This window comes from Aythya ferina (genome assembly GCF_964211825.1).
Source record: "Aythya ferina genome assembly, chromosome: 8".
NCBI lineage: Eukaryota > Metazoa > Chordata > Aves > Anseriformes > Anatidae > Aythya > Aythya ferina.
Genome location: NC_140304.1, coordinates 25,801,564 through 25,820,247, shown reverse-complemented (window position 1 = coordinate 25,820,247; position 18,684 = coordinate 25,801,564). Strand labels below are relative to the sequence as shown.

Sequence of the window (18,684 nt, the reverse complement as noted above, 5' to 3'; positions counted from 1 at the left end):
ATCTGGGGCTTTGCACTTGCTTTCTGTTTTCAACTGCCTTTTTATTTATTACTCATCAAAGGGAAACCACATAAAGGAAGTAGGGGAAAAAAAAGAATATTTATTATTTTTCAAACAAAGAAGTACTAAAATGAAGACCTTCTATCAATAGTTCATGATTTTGGGGTCATTTCAATATGTTATTGCAAGATTTTCTTTAACCAGAGTATGATTTACTATTGCACGTCAGCTTGCAGTTTAGAGCTGTGGGATTCTGACTGCCGAAGAATTTGCCCTGAGAAATTACCATTGGTCATGATAGTGGACCATGACTTGGCATCCTCATAGATGGTGACTGTCAAGGTAAACTCAAGCTGACTTGCCAGTGCCAGTCCTTGTCTACCCACAGCATAACCTGGTAAAACTTCCTGGTACAGGCTAGCCTGAATATATGAAGTAAGCTTTTCAAAGAGGAAGGTCTCCTCACTGCATGGCCTGTTTGCCACTGTGTGCGCTCTATAGTCCTGCCTATAATTGCACTGCGAACGCTGTGCTGGACTTGCCTACCTTGGATTAATGCATGGCCTAGGGGGACCTCTTGATGTCCAGACTCCCCATTACTCTGGAAATTCAGGCTTGAAGTTTAGGGCATGGCCTGGCCTTCTGTGGAAGGCAGCTGCGAAGAAGCAGGCGATGCCTGCAGCTCTGGCTGACTGAAAAGGTGCGAGAAAGGCCAGGCACAGCTCATCCTCCCACTGCCCCCCCTCTCTGTAGCAGGCCTCATTTCCTATTCCAGGCACGCTGGTGCCTCTGCCATGGAGTGGGAGTTTGGGGAGCAAGTCATAGGGCAGTGCTGCCCAGGAGGCATAGGTACCCAGCACACCCCCTGCTGCACAGGAACAGTCCATCTTCCTCACTGTGCTCCCATTAGACACCCACTCAAAAAAACAACACCAAAAAAAAAAAGCACACAGCGTGGCCAGTTCAGCCAGGAGTGCAGATTTCTGAGAAGGCAAATCAGCTCACCTGCTGCAAGCAAAGATGAGAAACAAGATGCCTAAATCAGGACCCCATTCAAAAACTAAGTCTGTGCATGATTATTCTTTGTCTTACCACTCTGAGGATATTTAGAGGACGTTACTGACTTTCACTCAGATCCCAGAGCAAATCGTGGATTGTACAGTGTGATAAATCTATTCTGCAAAGGCATGCCTGAACCAGTCTGAGGCATGTTTCATTTGTATTACAGTGCCATTAGGTGGCATAAAAAATAATAATTTGTCAAGCTTCCACTTTGCACTGAACTTGAGGTAATCCATGAGCCCACTGCAGGATGCTGCCTTTCACCTTGCACTGCTGGGGCTGAGCAGCCTATGCAGAGCTCTAGGTACACCCCACATCAGGGTTAGACCTGTCAGGTGTGTACATATGAGCTGAATCTGCAGTTGTGATGCCAAAGTACAGCTGTGTATGGGGGCGGTTGCTCCAGCCAAGGCTGAAATGCAGCAGTCTGTGGGGTGAAACGTACAGGTTAGGTTTTTGACCAAATTGCTTAGGATTAGTGGCAGATAAATTTAAGCAGAGATGAGCAAAGGGAAATCAGAATTACTCAGGTAGCAGTTACCGTGCAGAGTTAGGTTCTTCCTCTTGCTGAAACCATCCTGGAAATATGTGATAAGGCTTCAGTTCTCTAATCTGATTCTTTCTTCTGTCCCCTTTCACTTTAATCTGATTAGTGGTGTGGGCTGTGAAGTGATGCTGATGAGGTGGCTCTGGTTTGGGGAGAAGCTCTTTCTCAGAAAACCAGCAGCACCATCTCTGATGGAACACAAGTTTGAGTTTCATTGACAGTCTCTGGCTGTAGTACTGATCCAGCCAGATCATAGAATCATAGAATATCCTGAGTTGGAAGGGACCCTTAAGGATCATCAAGTCCAACTCTCGACACCGCACAGGTCTACCCAAAAGTTCAGACCATGTGCCTAAGTTCACAGTCCAATCTCTTCTTAAATTCAGACAGGCTCGGTGCAGTGACCACTTCCCTGGGGAGCCTGTTCCAGTGTGCAACCACCCTCTCTGTGAAGAACCCCCTCCTGATGTCCAGCCTAAATTTCCCCTGCCTCAGCTTAACCCCGTTCCCGCGGGTCCTGTCACTAGTGTTAATGGAGAAAAGGTCTCCTGCCTCTTGACAACCCCTTACAAGGAAGTTGTAGACTGCGATGAGGTCTCCCCTCAGCCTCCTCTTCTCCAGGCTGAACAGGCCCAGTGACCTCAGCCGTTCCTCGTACGTCTTCCCCTCCAGGCCTTTCACCATCTTCGTAGCCCTCCTCTGGACACTTTCCAACAGTTTCATGTCCTTTTTATACTGTGGTGCCCAGAACTGCACACAGTACTCGAGGTGAGGCCGCACCAGCGCAGAGTAGAGCGGGACAATCACCTCCCTTGACCTACTAGCGATGCCGTTCTTGATGCACCCCAGGATACGATTGGCCCTCCTGGCTGCCAGGGCACACTGCTGGCTCATATTCAACTTGCTGTCTACCACGACCCCCAGATCCCTCTCTTCTAGGCTGCTCTCCAGCGTCTCATCGCCCAAGATGAGCTTAGCCTGCGAGGTCTGATGGGATCATGGGCAGAGACAGCGAGAGGAACAAGTGGATTGAGTACTATGGTTTCCACAAAACAAATCTCACAACCATGGATAATTGAATAGATCTTCTCTGTGCTTATTCTAGTTTTGTGAGCTCCAGAGATGCACTTTAAAGTGCTTCATTTTACCCCCAATTAACTTTAATTCATCTTGTCTTGCGCTCTTGAGAATGGAAACCCTGCCAGACTGGTTGTCTTTTTTTTTTAAAAAAAAAAAAAAAAGTAAAAAATGTGAGGTTCACACTGATTGCACCAAATTCTTTAAAATAAGATCATTCGAGTGAACTATTAAATTTTCACCTCTATGGAAATAAGGCTCTGTGCGAAGTGGAGAGCCTGACAAGTGATTATTACTTTCTGTGCAATGTAATGGCCTTGAAGTACCATAGTTTTTCTTTCCCCTATCAGTTTAACTCATTCACTTGGTAGTGTCTAATGAGTAATATTAAATGCTTCTCCCAGAAAAATCAACATTTTAGAGGTAAGTTACTGTTATCCCATTTTGCATTAAGACCAGGATGTATTAGGTACACCTGCAGTTCTGGTTTGTCACAGATACGTAAAACTTACTTTGGAAGGAGATAGCAATTTCTGTGGGTACAAACATGGCCTAAGTAATGCCATTTTGCATAGAGACTCCATTTTGTTTAAATGACCAGTTCACATACTTTATTTCCCTGTCTCCCATTTTTAATATACAGAGATGCCGATTTAGTCAGACCTTTGACTACCACAGTGAGCTACTTTGAGCGTGTAAGTGCAAGGAAAAATAAAATAAAGGCATGGATAATACTGAGGAAAACCAGGAAACAATGTACTGCAGATGCAGGGCTTCTCAGGAAAGAAGTTAAAGTAAACAGAAACCCCTTGGACATTGATTCTTCCAAGACACAGACATTTAAATAGGGTCAACTGAGCAGTACTGTGGTTTGGGAGTACAAGTACAGTAAAATAAGAACATAAGCAAGGTTGAAACTGGAGAACGATCGAGCAATTTACACGTCTGCTTTGTCTTTGACTGAAATCCTTGACAGCAAACTTGTGAGTGAAAAGTTACTCTTATTCCTTTGTTACTCCATTTAATCTGGCAATAAAGTCTCCCATATAATGAGCACTTATTATTACTGCCTGACCACCTAAAATTGCAGTGCAACAAGAGAACACCTAATAGCCAATATGTTATCCCCATGGAAGGAAATGATCCATTAGCAAAATGCTATAAACTGGCAGGCAGGAGGGCAGCTAAGCATTTTGACCCTATTAGCCTGGAGATAGGAAACCTGGTAATCCTAAATGTGATTGCCTCAGAGATAAGTTTAATTACTGAAAAAGTGAGAACTGCAGAAAGCCTGAAAAAAATAAATCCATCTTTGGAAGAAAAAAGAGGCAATATGGTAGTCTAGCAGCTAGAATGGGGACATAAAGCTCCGTAATTAGCGCAGTTAATCCTCAGGTGTTACTAACATGTATACTGACTCTCCAAGGTGTTGTAAGATGACCTCTTGAATATTTTTCTGCTTCACTTTTGTTTCCTTTTAATGCCTTTCTCTATTATTTGCATTATTCCTAAGCTCTGTATGCTTGGAAGTATCTTGTCTCCTTCAAGTTAGTTCAACGAAGGTCTGGTCATAGTTAATTCGTGATCACAAGAACTCCGTAGTGCCCTTAAATGTGGCTGTCATAGGGAAGTTATGTTGTGTGAGTTGGGAAGATTCTTAGAAACCCAAGAACTAGCCCAGAGGAAGTTTCAATATCAAACATCATGGCTACGAATTCAGTCAAGCAGCCAAGTGAAGTGCTGATTCAGGTTCTTTGTGGCATGCACGTTTGAAGGGCTGCTCTGTGCCATTCCTTTGACAGTTAATACTTCTGGGAAGGAAGGTCTAAGAAAACAACTCTTCTTGCTGCAGCTGGGATCTGGAGGTGATAGTATCACGTGACAGAGGTATGTCATTCAAGTTCCGTGTTCTTAGATCTGTTTCAGTGCTTCAAGGGCAGTGGAGAGTAGCTCAACTTGTATGACTGTACAAATGAGAAACGTCTGTATTACTTTGCCTACCAGGATATTTTTTCAACTCATTATCCAACTCTATTTATCTATTGGTAGCAGAAGTAGCATTATTCCAGATTATTATTCACTTAGTTCCTTGCTGATGATTGTAGTTGATCAGTAGCTGTTGGTTATTTTTAATAAGTGTTATATGTATGCTGCTTGAAGTCATAAGAAATTCTTTCAGCAATAGGTAAGAAATCCAAAGATGGTCATAAAAAATCTTAGCTAGGTCAATGTCTGAGCAGTGATACATCTTGTACACCTTTGTGTGACTGTCTGCATTGAGCAAGTTAGTAATTTAGCTGAGGGTTCGGATCTGAAAGTCACCATATGTCACCAGCTCTGAACAAATTTCTTCTAAGATGCAAGGTGCTTGTGAAGGTACAGAGAAACTAGTGCAGTTCTGCTGCGATATCCTGAACTCAGACAGTCATGTCAAAACCCACAGAAATTCAAGGTTTAGAGGGTATGTGCTAAAATAAATGGTGACTTTCTCATACTGTGACTCATGTGGCTGTTTGTGTGTCTGTATCTATAGAATAGTTGAAGTTAGACATGGCAGAGATTATTAAGACTTCACTCTGAAGTGAAAAAGCTAACCTGAAGAGGAATCTCATGTTAGGAGCATGGCTGTGGATAGGGGATAAGGAAATGGTTGATGTCAAGCAGAGTTGAAGGTGATGATTCCTGACTTTTTTTCTTTTCCTCTCCTTTTTTTTTTTTTTTTCCCTGGGCTTGCTCAGGAATAAGATTAAGAAATAAGTCAGTCAGATGTCAGCTGCATCAGATAAAATCCCATCCAATGCCAGTTGTACTGTGGTGTGTTTTGGGAAGGACTCATCCCTTTTCTGGAAGGGTTTGGCTCACTCAGAGTGGGTCCCATGCGTTTGATCAGTAGCACGAAGAGAGATGGCTATTAAATTTCTGAAACTACCTGTTGTGCAAAATGGTGAGAGCCCTGAGAAGAGATTCTTGTATAGATCATAGTACGTTGGAGTGCCAACTCAGGGAAGCAACTCAGCGGAAGCTCCACAAATGTGTCCTCAGAGCCTGGTTAGTTTAATGTTTTAAACTGTTCCAGCAAATCTGCATGAAACAAAGCACTGACTGTTTCCCTGACTTGGAGGAAACTTGAGCAACCCAAGCCAGCAAAAAGCAACCTTCCCTCCCTGTGAGATGAAGGTGGGGGAGAAAATGTTGTGTTCCTGGAAGCTTTTATCTGCTGTCCCAGGAGCTGGAAGTAAAACCAACTCCTCTCCTTAGCTGGAAACCAGTGGGACCTTGCCATTGTTTTGTCAAGCATGATCAGATGGGCAGGACAAGTGAAACTTCAAGGCATGGTTGCACGTGTTATCTGACCCAACTGGTTTATAAAACAGTCACTGATTGAGGAGAAATAATAGTGCTCTTTACCATCTCAATAGACGAGTATATCAATCATGGGGAGGAAAAAAGCCCAAACCGCTAATTGAAACAGCGGCTGATTAGCAGCGGGTGCAGCACCCGCTGTCATGGCAGGGAAACCAGTTGTTAAGGAATCACTTGGAAAGGACCAGCATCGCTGATGAGCTTAGGGAAGAGCCGTGCCCTTATGTCACCGTGGGAGATGGACGGATGAACTGGGACTGGAGGAGGAGGCAAGTGACCCCTGTTTGGTGGTAATGCAGACAGCTCTGCTGGGGTGCTTGCTTTGTTGCTCCTGGGCTTTGGCATGCCATCGCACGGGGCGACTGCAGAACGCCTCCAGTGCGTTGGAGATGTCAAGAAGACCAGATGTGAGAATTTCACATTAATGCGCTGACACAAAGCCTGGGGTCATTGGTAATATCTTGAAGTAACAAGTGATTGTGTAAATATGTGTCCCCCAGCCGTCTGCTTCTGTTAGACAGCGCTGGGTATTTTATCACGAATTAATCATGCATTCTGACAGTAGCTGGAGTGGCATTTTCTGCTAAACTTATCCCTTTAATTAAATGTAGATGCTCCATCTTCAGGCTGACAATCTCGGGACACCTGTTTAATTTTTTAATTGGGGCCAATGGTTTGCCTGTTCATCGTGCTTTTCTCTTTTGCATCTTCTCATCCCCTCACATGTTCACATAATGCACTGAGTAGAGCTACAGATATTGAACAGGACAGTCTGGGCTGACAGCTAAGGTCACTTCAGCGAAGAACTGGAGCACTTGTGTGCTTGAACTGAGAAGGCTGCTGTATCTGTTAAATGCAGATTGACAGAAGTGTCCAAGGGACAATCTTTCTTTTCTATAGGAAACGTTTAATTACTGCTTTGCATTCAGTGGAAATGCTCACAAGTTTCTGCAGTCACATCTCCCTAAATCATCATGTGTCTGATCAGTTTTGAAGCAGGCTAGATGGAAAAGAATAAATGTTTGAGAGATTTATTTATTTTTCTGGAGGGGGGGGATTTGGAGCATTAAAATGGTCCTTTTGATTCTCTTAGAATCCCAAAACAATGAGTGAGCTTCTTTTCTTGTGAGAATCTAGATGCATTTGCCCTTGCTGTGTGTAATTTCCAAAAGCTGCTTTGGAAATATTGTCTTGTTTAGTGATTGTTTTGAATCAAGTGTTTTATGCTTCATTCCTTTTAAATGGAAGATTTTGGTGTTTTTTGTTGGATTCATAGAGCTTTTTTTTATTTGAGGTCAGATATTTTTTTGAAGTAATACTCTGCATTTCCAATGCCTTTCCAGTTAATGATCTTTGAAGACCTTACACATTGTAATTAAGCTATACATCACTTGAGGTCTGTTTTCCTGCAAGGCTGCATTGCTCACCATACGAGATGGCTGCTGTTAGTGTTCCTCTGTGGTGGGACTGTAGGGTCTTCGCAGCCATCCAGCTCTGAAGATGCAGCTCCCAGTGTAACTATCTGTCCTGAGTACTTCAGTTCAGTAAGAAAGAAAAACAAAGCTCTTTCTGGTCACTTTGCACCTGCTTCTGCAGAGCAGTTTGCAAGGTAACAGCTGTCAGGTGGCTTCTTCTGGAAGTGAGGCCTGGAATAATATCCCAGTTACTCAGTTGACTTAGGTCAGCGTACACCAGGGCTGTGACTGCGGTTAATTCATGTCGCTGTGCCTTGCGCCTGTTCATGTTGCTGGTAACTGAGGCTGCAGCAGGAAACTGTCCCCTGAGTGAAGTAACTTCACTTTACTGGTTTCTATGATGCGAGAGTTGTTCAGAATCTTTCTTGTTTGGCTCATTTGTGGCAGCCTGCCAGAAGCAACCCTGTGCTATGTTGCATCATGTCTGGGTCAGCTTTGTTGGGCCAGGGTGCCCCAGATTGCCCCACAGCGCCTTAATGTGATACTGCTTTCCTGTTCTGGCACAAAAAGAGAGGTGTCTCTTCTCTTTACCTGTGTTATGCAGTTGAGATTTTCTAAAACTGTGGGAATATATGTATTTTTAATGTAGATATCACTCTCCTGTTGAAGCACTTGCTGCCTGACTTACCTGAAGTGTGGACTCACTAGTACTGCTGATCTCTGCAGAGCTTCACCAAAGACAAATGTGCAAGGCTGGGCCTGAGATCACAAACAAAAGGTGAATTTCAGGTGCATGCACCATGCCTCAGCTCAGGCTGGAGGGGTGGTAAATCTTCCAGTGACTGTCAGAGGGCTTTCAAAGAAGAGATGTGTCAGCCTGCAATGAGGAAGTTCCTAGGTGATTTTTTTTGTTGGATGGAAGCTGAAAGTGGAGAGAAACTATCTCAGCTTTGGGAAAGGTCCTGCTGCTCAAATCCAGCAAGTCTGACAATGGGCAAAGAGTTCCTCCCTCCCTGCTCCTTTCTCCTGCCTGTGCTCTGAGTACCACCTTTGGGAGCAAGGCAATGCTGTTAGCACAGTGATGTTGTGCCTGGAGGTTTGGATTTCCCAGCTGTGATGAGGCTGTGTGTGCTTCCTGGGGGAGCAGACTTTGTGTTCAATGCCCTATCATGTTCAGCAACTCAGTTATTTACAGGCTGCTTTTTTTTTTTTTTTCCTCTTTTTGCCTTTTAAATTTGTTTTAAAATGGTCATGTGCTTCAGGATGTGTGGGTTGTTTTTTACTTAAAATATCCTCACTTCCAGAAAAAGGCTTGACAAGAAGTAGTAAAACTTGGCTTCTTTCAGAAACGCTCATTGACAAATATCAGAATGGGGCACTAATCCTCTTTTTGGTTGTGTTCTGTATTCCTTTTTTTTTTTTTTTTTTTTTTCCCCCAATGTGGCACAGAGCAAACTCCTTGGGGGCTGGAGAGAAAGTAGTCAGCGACAATCAGCGCTCCCTACTTGAGTGAGCAGGGCTGAGTGAGAGTATCTGAATGCGGAGAGAAATGGAGTGCTGAAATTTGAAATCTAACCCAAATTTGACAGCTTTTGGTGAAATATAAAACTGGACAAATCCTGATATTTATTTAAAGTGCTGATGACCACCTCCAGGCTCTGCTCTGACAGTCAGACCTCTTACAAGTCTCCAAAGTAAAGAAAACTTGACTAGCTCTGATCTGCATGCTCCCAAGGCTTGGCTGTCTGGGTATTGCTTATGCACCTTCCTCTCCAGGGCTGCAGCTGGACTCTGTGCCTGTGTAGCCACAACATGAAATACAGCAATTGAAGGGATTCCTCTGGACCTTTCTACCCTGATGCAGACCACTGAACCAGTGCGGAGCACTGTATGAAGCCATTCCCACGTCTGGCAGTCATGGCAGGCTTTGATGTGGAGGTTCATGCTAAAAACCCAATGTTTAAGAAATATTTTCCCTTTTACCCTGGGATTTGCCCAGAAGTGGCTGGTGTCTGATAACCCGATAGCATGTGTGAATGAGCTGGTCCCAGTCCAATCCTTAATAGCCATCTGTATTTCTCTGCATCAGACCGTGATCTAGCTCAGTTGGTCTGATTAGCACAGCCCTAGAGAAAGCCACTGGCTAAATATCACAGCGAGAAACCTTAGCCTCCAGCTCTGGACTGCATCCATCATGCTGAGAGGTAAAGGGATGCTTTTTTTTTTTTTTTTTTTGTTTGCCACCAATAATGCTGTATTTGGTCAGAGTCTCTGTTTCTAATCTAAAATGTCTGGGGCCAGGTTCTGATTCCCTTAACTCTGGCTCAATAATAACTTAATTTGCCAGTAGCCCTACTAGTGAAAATAATTAGAGAGTAAAGGATTATTTGGTGTGAAGAAAGGTGGAAGAATTGGGCCCTTGATTAAAGCACTAAAAATAGCTTAATAGAGTTTCAAAGAAGATGTAATTACTTCTTTTATCTGCCCAGCTCTTATCATTTGTGAAAGTTACTGGATATTTCGTGGTGTGTTTTCAGACCTATGACTTGATTGCATATTGCAGACTCTTTTATGCAGTTCCTGAACATTGCAGCAATCTCTGCTTAAACAAATGTAACAATGGCAGTCAGTACCTATTGCATTTGCTATTTTTGTCCTGTCAACTCATGCTTTCAAAAGATACAACTTGAAATCAGTTTCTTCCGTATTTATTCACCACCAGTGAACTCCCAGATCAGATTTGCTCAGGTTTAAAGTCAAAACAAGGTTTCTGTACCTGCTGGTGCTGAATGCTCAGCCTGGCATCTCAAGCTCAAGCTGTGCTCTTTCTGCCTCGTGCGTTATCATGTTGGCAGTCACGGCTCTGGAACTAGACTCACTGGCAATTTTGCTGGAGATGCAGAAGGTGGAAAGAATCTAGCTTGCTGGTCTATGTGGATTTTGTTTTTGTCAGAACAGTAAATATGCGTTACATACAACTCCTTTCTGTCTCACTCTGGGATAGCTGGGCTGTTTTAGGGCTGCTCCAAGCTTGCACAGGTGCTGTGGAGGGAAGAGCAGGACCATAGACTTGGATCAGGCTCTGATAGGCAGCTATGGGTGGTACTTCAGTGTCTTTTTAACTGACATTACCCTTCTGATTAAAAGCAAACAACAACAACAAAAAAACTTCAGTTTATAGTCTTTATTGTTTCCTGATGCAACCCATTAAAGAGAAACAAATGGGTTTACAGTAGCCTGCAGTACTGTCCGATGTGCTGTGGTTGATGTATAAGTGACAGCTTGACAATTTCCTATGTATTTTCTCAGCAAGGCTCTTTTTAATTGTTAGGTTTTCTCTCCTCCTTCCATTAGTGTGATGTACTGTAGCTCATGGGATTTTACACTAAATATTTCATGTTGAGAAGCAGACTCTTTTTCTTGCTCATCATGGTTTTGATTAGAAATTCTACTGATCCCTGTCCAATAGAGCCCTTACTAAAATTCAGTTAGGGAATTAATAACTGAAAGTGCATGGAAACTTTTTGTCTAAGTAAGGACAATGGGCATTCTTCTGGCTCCTTAGTCTCCTCTCTCTCAAACAACCCTTTTTGTCTCTACAGAGACATGAATTAGTACTCTAGTGGGAAAGAAAATTTTACTTGCTTCTTGCCAAGTTGGTTTTGGCTTGAATGCCCTGCTGAGTGTATGGGATATTAGGAGGAATAAACTGTGCATTCTATGTTCAGGAATGTTCTGGGGTCTCCACTTATTGCAGTATCTTTTTTTTCTCTCCAAGCTTCAGTGTTTTGAATCTAGTTGGAAGACCTGTGGCGGAGGCAGAATGACAGTGAGAAAGTCAATTCTGTTTTTTGAAAATATAAATAAATAAAAATTAGTCCAAAAGTCAATGTAGTTTCCATATGTTTTTATAATTTGGTTGGAAAATCTATGTCTTTTTCTCTGAGGTTGAATCAAACTTTTCATATATATATATATAAAAAAAAGTCGTGTTCCTTCCCTCCCCCCCCCCCCCACACACACACACACACAGTTTCTTCCTTTGGGGCAAAGACTTGAAGTGTGCAGTCTCAAGGAGGCCAGCTGCCAGTACAAAAAAAACATAAGCAGAAAGGTCTTTCCTTTTAATGGCAAATAAATTCATTCATTAATGTTGTTGATTGGTTTCATGACAAAATATCACAGTGCAAAACAGCTGCCTTGTCTTCCATCCAGGAGCTGCTTATCAGCTTTGACGTTACAAGCTATTCTGTCGTATGTTTTCAGAGGATTGTGAAATTTCTTAGAGCAAGTGGCAAAAGGTGATTTTTTTGTTTCTTCAAGTCTGTGCACGCCAAAATCTTGACAAGGTGAAGCCCCATGTAGTGTATTTGCTGGCATATTTCCTTGCCCTTCTGAAAGTCTGTTTTGATTTTGTTGGTTTTCTGCTCTGTACCTTCAAGCAACAATTCAACTTTAACAATGCATGTGAAAAACTCCACAAAGAGCTACTTCTATGTGATGGCTGGCTCAGAAACAACTCTTTTCTGTGACTTACATCCCTACTCTCAGCTGCCAGCTGAGACTTATAGTGCTTGCTCCACTGGATAGCGGTTATACAAATTGTACTTGTGTGGGCAGCAACTGTCAAGTCCTCAGCCGAAGTACTCAGTTCAGAGTCCTTAAGACTTTGTTCCCATGATTTGTTTTTATGGCTTCCCTCTGCAGCGTGTCATCATAACTTTGGAGCTGCTGATTGCCATCAGCTAACCAAATCTGACAGAAAGGTGGTAGTCCTGAAGATGGGTTTCTGAAGTCTTTGTGGAAAATAATTGATGGGATGCTCAAGGCATTCTCCTATGTCCAAATTGGAAATGGCAATATAGGCTCAGCTGTTTTTAGAGCAGAGAATACTCCCATGGGAGAGCTCTTGGGAAGGCCTGACTGCTGTAGAAGTTTCAGCTGAAGGTTGTACCTTCAGCTGATGGTTGTACCATCCTGGTTGCCTGCTTTGGTCAGGGATAAGATGCAAGTCTGCTGGGAATTCGGCTTCATCCTATGTGATCTTCACGGTACAGTTTCTGGCTTGTGTAGCTGAGTGGGACACATACTTTGCCCTGAGCAGATTTAATTTCAGCTTCTGAGGCCTTTCTGTGTTGGTGGTGGTCTGCAATTTTTGCTCTTGCTCAGGCCTTTCATGGGGTTTTAACTTCTCTCTTCCCTCATCAAAATTTCCTGTGGAGGCCTTGTTAGGAGCAGCAGACAAATGCTGACAGACTTTGAGTGGCAGCTGAATCAACCCTCCGAGCAGTAAATCCTAATTCAAGCCATGTTAAGCATTTTCATCTGCAGAATTAGGCTGGGAGCTGTGCGGTCAACAAGCTCTTTAGTGTGTGAACTTCCCAAATTGTTCTGCCTTAAAAACGATGTCTGTGCCCTAAGGGCACGGAGCTTGGAGTGCGGATTGATGAGCCAAAGGAGTTCCTCAGTGTAGGAGGAGGAAAGGTGAGGGGAAAGCAGGGGGCCTCCCAAATTCCTGAAGTTTCTGGTTGTGGTTGTTTCTCAGCTGTTTGCCCATATTTCTATTTATGTGTAGATTTTAAAGTATTGGGAAGTGTTGGCTGGGGGAACAGTGCAGTTTTGGAAATGTAATTGAACTCTGATCTTCAGCTGCAGTGTGTCAATAAGAGGAAATCTCGATGAAGCTGTAGTTTGATCCCAGGGTGAGAAGTGTTTGTCATGTCTTCTCCAGGGGTTTGGGAAACACTGTCCTATTCTGTCCCTCATGATCACAAAAGTTGTTACTGTCTTGCTCTCAAAATAAGCTTCATTCCCTTCTCCCTGTAAGCCCAATTTTCTGTGCTGCATTGTACCCAACTCAATATCCTCCAAGCCTCCTGATTTACAGGTGCTAGGAAATCTGCAGCCACTGCACTGTATCCATTTAATGAGACTTCATGCAATTGCTCACCTGCTTGTGGCAGATACCACAGCTCAGATTTCCTTGCTGTCCTGGCATGTTCCCATACTTTATTGGATGCTCTGAGATTAAATCTGGTTTCACTTCATAAAGTGACTCTGAAACATGGATGCAAATCAAAGCCCAAACAGATGCAGTGAGTTGATTGTGCTATGTGTATTTTTTATTTCTTTGAGTGGATGAATTTATAGTTGCCCTAATGATGTTTGGCTGGTGTCTGAGCGGGGACAAGGTGGCAGGTTGCCCAAAGTGCTGCAACTGATCTAGGATGAGGTGGGAGCCTCCAGGTCTGCGAGAGGAAAGGGACTTGGCAGGCACAGCGTCCCACCTTCTAATGTCCTTGGCTTCAGGAACTCTTCATGTCTTTAGCAGAGAAGCCCAGTCAAGCCCAGCATGTCGTAAAACAAATCTGCTGCAGATGAAAATGGCATGTTTGCTTCTTAGCAGATCCCATTTAAATGGCAGCGTGAGCCTAGATATCATCTGCTGTGTGCACTCTTTGTTCTGAGCTTGTACAGACGGTGATTTGCATGGCCATCATTTCCAGAAGTGTTGTCTGCCTCAGACCAGATGTTCATCATTCCTCCTCTGAGACCCTGTTCTTTTCTTCTTGTTCCTTATTCTTGAAACAAAGCTCCTGCAGACATTATCATCAGGAATGCAACTCTGCAGTTTCCTTTCGAGTGACACGCATCCAGCTAATATCAGTGCAGCTAATGGTGCCGAACCCTCTCAATAGCAACTGCTGCCATTCATGCTGCCAGTCCCTTCCAAACTTGTTTTCCCAGACCTTTGTATACCTACTTCCAAAATTGAGTTAAGCCACACCCTGCCATGAAAACAAACAAAAAACTACCCAGAGGAGCGTTTAATGAAGGTTCAGTGTGAATGCTGGTGTCCAGTTGAAAAGGTCTTATCGCTGCCAAATGGGTATGGAGTGTTGCAAAGATCAGCTGCCAATCGACTCGGGCTGGGGATCGCAGCAGCCCTCCTGAAGCTGATAGGTGTGACATTGGGTGTCAAAGCTGAGCATGAGCACGGCCACGTGGTTGTAGGATTTGAGGACTAGATTAGAGTAAGTCCTATTTTATATCATGACATACAGCCAGAAACTTCTTTTTGTAATACACTGTGAAAAGTCTTTTTTTGTTTATCCTGAGAGCGTGAAGCCATCTCCAGCTTGTTTTGTTGCTTTGGTTACTTTTACTGTATTTAATTCTGTCTCTGGAGTTCCCAACTCCTCTTACAGTAAGTGAAACCAAGTCATCCACTGGGAAAAGACAGATCTTGAACTGCAAAAACAAGTTCAACGTGTTATACAGGGGGAAAAAAAAACTTTTTTTTTTGTCTGTTTACATCTTCTACCTCCCACCTACTGTACACACTAACATGTGTGCATGCAAATAAAATTTTGGACAGAACTTTTTGTATACTGTTCCTTGGCTAAATAGGGCATGTAATCCCTATAGCAGGATTACTTTAGGTTATCATGAGGTCTTTGAAAAGTTATTGTTCTTTAAGTATTTTCTGGATGCTGCTGTTGAATTTGATCAGTTCCTTTTACAGATAGCAAGAATCCTGTCCATTACTTTTGTGCCTCCCTTTCTGCAGTATGGGTCAAATGATGCAATTAATTATAAGGAAATGAAACATTGCCTAGTGTTTATTAGGCCCTGACAGTGTGGTCTGCGCCTCACGAAACAGGAAATCGCAGTTCCTGCTTCAGTGCTCCCAAGCACTGAGCAGAGCAGTGGATGTTACATCCAAGCAGTGTCTGGGATGGATCAGATCACCAAAGCTTGGTCTTAAAGCAGTACATGGCTTTTTTTGTTACAATTTGTTGGTGAATTGTTTTGAAAGGTTTCACTGAAGCAATGTCCCTCTGGAAAGATATGAATGGAAGAAATGCAGCCAGGCACATAGCAGCAGCCCTTTACGTGCATGGGAAGGGAGGTTTTGGCCAGAGTGAGTGCAAAATAAGAGCTGGTTGGGAGGCTTAGAGGGAGTGTGGGGTGTAAAGGCAGGGGGAGGAGATGAGAGCCGAGGTGCTGGGGGGATTAGGTTTCTGTGCATCAGGAGAGAAGCCTGGCTTTAGTGTGGTAGATGAAATGAAGCCGGTGGAGGGATTCAAAGACGAGATTAGCACAGCCCAGTGCAGGAAAAGAACAGAACAGGAGAGGAAGAGCACTGGGCAGGTAGCAAGTGAGAGGCAGAAAGCACTGAGGTCAGACCTTGGATGGGCAGTGAATATGAATTAGGTTGCACCTAGGTCTCTGGAAACCAAACTCATGGTTTGAGCAAATAAAAAGTGAACAAAAGCAGATGGCAGGGTGGCTTGACTCTGCAGCTAAATAGGAAGGTTCAGTGGTTAGCAACTTCATTGTTCCCAGGAAAGCACTAATAAAAATCTTTCCAACTGTGTTTTTCCCCCCCACTCTATTTGGGAGCATAAAGCATCCCTGGGCTCACTCAGCCCTGACCTCGGAAAGAAGAGCTGGGAAAGGACAGCCAGCACATTTCCATGCACTGGGCAACGTTTTGCTGTGTCACTTGTTGCTAATGGAATGGGCTGGATGTTGGGAGTCCCCTTAGCTCAGCACACAGGTGCCAGACCTTAGTCATGAGCAAATAAAATGAGAGTAGAGGTAAATGGGGAGCCAGTGCAAAGACTGCAACCTGTCTTGCAGGAAGTGGGGTGTTAGCTCCTGCATGGGTCTGGCAGCTGGGGCTGCGCTTGACAGTGTGATGCCTGCTGAGATTATAGTCTCTTCTTTTCTGTTTGCATTTTCTTGGAGGTTGATTTACATAATGTAATGCAGTAATGAGATGCTGACATGTGGCATGGTTGAGTTCAACTCTGGAATGGCTTATTTGCATTAATGCCAATCAGTTGGTGCTGGCAACTGGCTTTTTATTCAAAAAGGGAATCTTCCAGGGCTCCTTGCTAAACCTGCCAGCTAATCAGCAGGACATGGGACATCAGATTCTGCCTTGTATTGCATTGTTTCTGGATTAAGACTCTGAGATGGAAATACTCAGGAGAGGCAGACACAGAAACCCAGCTGGAATATTTCCTTGATTGCTTGTTGATGTATTTTTCAAATGGCTTGTGTCAATGAAGTGAGCTGATGCACATGCCAAATTCATATTGAAATTGCCCTGTTCCTTGCTTCCTAGCACAAATATCCCCCCACCATCCAGTGCTTTGTGCTGTATCTAATGATGTCCTCTCCTGACACGCTGCTCCCTGTAGTGCTTTCACTTTCTTTTGCTGAGGTTACTCCATGGGTTTTCTGCACCCCTTGTGGTTGATGAAGACAGTGCTAAAACCCCCTCAAGGTTTTGGCCAGCTAATGGCCTGGTTTAGGGTTTGCTGTGTATACGTTGGTATGCACTGGATCAAAGATGATGAGCAGCATGTTCAGCTACAGTTGTGAAACCTGAAGAGCGGTGCGCTCTGCCAGGTCTGGAGGTTTTTCTCAAAGAGCTGGGGTGCAGGGCTTTGGCTTGCCTAAGTGCCAGATTAACTACAAATTAATGTTTAAAAAAGACCTGGGAAAGTTCGAAGTCATGTACATTGTGAAGTCAATAAGCAAGTTATGTCAGGTCTACCTAGCTGAAAACATACAGTGGTCCTTTAATCCCCCTTTCAGCTCAATTATTCCACTTCTTGTGTGATTTTTGTTTCTCTCTCTATTCCTTCATTCCCCAGCATTGTAACCACACCTCTGTGTGCCTTTTTGTGCACTGTAAGCTAAATAATATGGATGAGTTTTATAGCTGCTGAGATTAAATGAGACCTGGAGTATTTCAAGAGGGACCAGGCCCCTTGAGCAGACTGGAAAGGGCCCAGGCTTGCATATGGGCAGCAGGCTCTGCTAGTCAATGAGGCTGTTCCCACTGCGAGGGTGAGCAAGCCCTCGATGTATCAGCTGCCTGCAAATGGTTATAAAGCAATCCACCACAGATTGGGGAAAGGTTACAAACATATGGAATCACTCATTTGGCTATCTTTGAGCTCGAAACCAAAATAAATCTGTGCAATTCACCCAAAGTATGCGTAGGATACAGTGTCATTTTTAGAGGCCTGCTTTAGAGGCTGGTGCTAAGGCAGGGTGCGTGTGCTGGGGCCTCCTCAATACAGGCAGGAGGCATGCAGGTGAAGCTCCAGCTAGTTTCTGTGCCCACAAGGTGACAGTGATATGGTAAAGCATCTGATGCTTAGAAATAAACTGTAGCGTGTGTGTGCTGGAAAGTCATCAAAAAATGATGCAGTAGGTGATTCTGTGTGGTCATACCTTGAAGTAATTTGCTAGCTGAGTGCTCTGTCTGGGGTCCTGGGAGCCTGAGGTTGGGGTTCTCTGTGGGACTGGTAAATCTGCTGTTTTTTATACTAAGAAGTGAGATTGTAGTGGTCTGTGTATCTGAAGATAGCACTCCTTTCTCCTGGGCCGAATTGCCATGATTCAAGATCATGGGTGAGGACATTGCCTTCCTAATCAGCAGAATCAACAGTACATGGTGTAATTTCTTTTAACTGCAAATAACACACATCACACTTGTCTACTGAACAGAGCAGAACCAAACATTGCTTGCTGCCAGTTTCTGAGCTGCCTTTCCTGGCACCACCTGACCCGAGGGCTGTTTCTCGGCTCCCTGCTGGTTCCTCCTGCCCAGCCAGCAATGGCTCATAGGCCTGGGCACTGCCTCAGCCTGCTGGACTTCTGATTCATCAAAAGTTAATGTATCGCCTTCATGTTTTTCATGTATCATTACATGGCATAGCAATATATACTTACATGGTACTATAAGGTGGTGGAATGTATGGACGTGCTGTTAGTGGAGATGTGTCCAAGATGTAAAAATGAGATTAGATTCTTAGGCTTTGTGTGTTTTTTTTTTGTTTGTTTGTTTTTGTTTTTGTTTTTTTTTTTAAGGATAGGTGCCTCTTCAATGAGGCTTTGCCCATCTGCTGTGGGTGGCAGTGCTCTTTATATACGGTCCCAGATGTTCAATTGGTAATGGGTACTGATGGACACCTGCCAGTTTGGTGTCAGCTCTAGCAAATGAAGTGTTTTGAGAAGTTCATGTGAAGGGGTGGAGAAGAACAGGGAAAAGCAGACATCATTTAAGGACCTATCTGATCCTGACTCCTACATGACTGTCTGGAGTGGAAGGGGGCACTGATTTGAGCAGTCCCTTCCAGTCCTTGGACAGTGACTGCTGACTTGCAATTACTTTTGCAATTGCCACTCTAAAAT

The 18,684-nt window shown here is 43.8% G+C and overlaps 1 protein-coding gene and 1 long non-coding RNA gene across 3 annotated transcripts in view; both read left to right on the top strand.

Annotated features, from left to right (window-relative positions):
* BEND5 (BEN domain containing 5) overlaps nt 1-18,684 on the top strand; it is a 931,317-nt gene that overhangs the window by 655,198 nt on the left and 257,435 nt on the right. The window lies entirely within an intron of this gene.
* The window catches only part of LOC311440461, a 36,526-nt gene that overhangs the window by 11,941 nt on the left and 5,901 nt on the right, over nt 1-18,684 (top strand). Inside the window, exon 2 of the long non-coding RNA XR_014695432.1 lies at nt 4,489-4,573. This is a non-coding gene — a long non-coding RNA (uncharacterized lncRNA). The remainder of the gene's footprint in view (nt 1-4,488; nt 4,574-18,684) is intronic.